General features: G+C 40.4%; 1 protein-coding gene across 1 annotated transcript in view; it reads left to right on the top strand.

Annotated features, from left to right (window-relative positions):
• The first annotated feature begins 1,929 nt into the window (after positions 1 to 1,929).
• LOC110333879 (cathepsin R) overlaps positions 1,930 to 2,153 on the top strand; it is a 5,454-nt gene continuing 5,230 nt past the window's right edge. The window contains exon 1 of the mRNA XM_021215648.1: positions 1,930 to 2,055. The gene's annotated coding sequence lies outside the window, so the exon portion shown is untranslated. The remainder of the gene's footprint in view (positions 2,056 to 2,153) is intronic.

Below are 2,153 nucleotides of genomic sequence, written 5' to 3'. Positions count from 1 at the left end.
GATAGAAAATATAGACCAAAACACAACCTGCAAAAATATTAATGGAATGATTCCTAGTGATAATTCTATTATACTCATAGACAATAGATTAGTACAATCATCATCAGAGAGGTTTCATCTAGCAACTGACAGCAACAGATGCAGAAACTCTCAGCCAAACATTAGGCAAAGCTCAGGGAGTCCTGCAGAAGTTCCTCTTGTGAAACTTGTGGAAGTCAGAGGGTCAATAACACCAAAAGGAAACCCATGGAATCAATGAGGCTTATGGAGGTTCACAGAGACTGAAGCAAAAACCAAGGATCCTGTGTGGGTCTGACCAAGGTCCTCTGGATAACTGTTACGGTTGAGTAGCTTGGTGTTATGTGGGACTCGTATCAATGGGAATAGGAGTGTCTCTGGTTTTTAACTCTGCTTTTGGGACCCCTTTGCCTCCCCCTGGCTTGCTTCTTCTAGCCTGGATATGAGGGTGTGTGCCTGGTTTTATTGTGTGTTATGCCATGTTCATTTAATATCTCTGAGTGGCCTGCTCTTTTCTGAAGGGAGACTGAGAAGGAGTGGATATGCTATGGAAGAGAGGTAGGGGCAGGGACTAGGAAGGGAAGAGGGAGAGGAAACTGAAAGGAGATTTTGGAAGAAGAAAGAAAGAAAGAAAGAAAGAAAGAAAGAAAGAAAGAAAGAAAGAAAGAAAGAAAGAAAGAAAGAAAGAAAGAAAGAGGGAAGGAGGCAAGGAGGGAGGGAGGGAGGAGGAAGGGCTATACAATAATACAGTAAAAGCTGATGCCACTACTTGATTTTTTTTCAAATTCTGTAAAATAATCTTTTGTGACCATCATAAAATATTCTTTTCTATTTCTACTACATTTAGTAACTTCTCAATTCGTCTTGGCTTTTATACACTCTAGGAAGATTAGGATAAAGGGTCCAAGTCATATATTTCTTCCCTGACCTGAGGCAGCCAGAAAATGAAAACAAATCAAATATTGTATCTTTTGCCATATGATATGATACAACCAGAGAAAATTAGGAAAATGTGCTAGCAGTTATTTTAGATAATTTATCTCTTAATTGTTCCTCATCTCAATACTGGAGAAATATAATCCATCAGGATTTGTATTCGGAAAAACACTCAACCGAAAGAACTAGCCAAATATTCCCACAGAGAAATTAGTAGGGCATTGCATTCCAAGGTACAAGGATGGATTATATACAATTAAAATTTAGTGTTCAGAGATATCTAAAAGAGTAAATCCTTTTAAATATCTCCTGGTGCTGGTTGCAAAACAATGTATCTCTGAGATCCACAAGATGTGTCCTGAAAGCTGTAAATATTGAAACTTCCAGTTGATGCCTGTGCTAGGTAACTGGTGCCTCTAGAAGGCATCACAATTTAATTTCCAAGAGAAAAGCAAAGAATTTCAAGAGATCCCTAACAGCAGGCCATTCATGTTTTGTTTCAGAGTTTAGCCTTAAACTTCACTTTCCTCTTTGAATCACTGTCTACTAAAGATTCTAATGAGGTCCTGTTGTGTTCCACCCTGAAAGAGGGAAACAGAATATCCGAGGATCTGTGTTCTCACAGGAAACAACCATAGAAGTGGACTAAACACAAAATAGAATGTACTAAGTCTAAACCATGAATGGTAACCAACCCCCCGATTCTAAAGTGTAGGGTAAAATACAGTTCAGCTTTTCTAGGAAACACAATCAACAAGCAAAATACCAGTATAACCTCTTACAAAGTCTACAGTATAGGCTGTCTAATTTTCTCAGGCAAGGTTAATGTTTTAAAGTCCACAGAGGAAGCTCTCACCCACTCCAGAGACACAGTCTGAGATTATATCTCAGAAAGAGCCTGAGGTAGGAGTGCCTGAAGGCTTAATCCAGCCACCAACACAGCCAATCCAAAAGAGGCCAGAGTTGAGGGGTGGGGCCAAATGCTTAGATATTTGGGATTTAAAGCCAGAGAGAGGTGTTGCTGGGATAGGTCCAGAGACTTCAGCAACTTTTGAAGAGTTGCATCTGTGGAGTGGATTGAGGCCAAGGCAGTCACCACAGGTGAGATCATGCCCCTACCAAGGCAGAATCTGAAGTGTCCATGGAGGGGAGAGAGAAAGAGAGAGAGAGAGAGAGAGAGAGAGAGAGAGAGAGAGAGA

The sequence above is a fragment of the Mus pahari genome, chromosome 16 (assembly GCF_900095145.1).
Source record: "Mus pahari chromosome 16, PAHARI_EIJ_v1.1, whole genome shotgun sequence".
In the NCBI taxonomy this organism is placed as follows: domain Eukaryota; kingdom Metazoa; phylum Chordata; class Mammalia; order Rodentia; family Muridae; genus Mus; species Mus pahari.
Note: the sequence above shows the minus strand (reverse complement) of the source record. Positions and strands in the feature narration are given on the sequence as shown.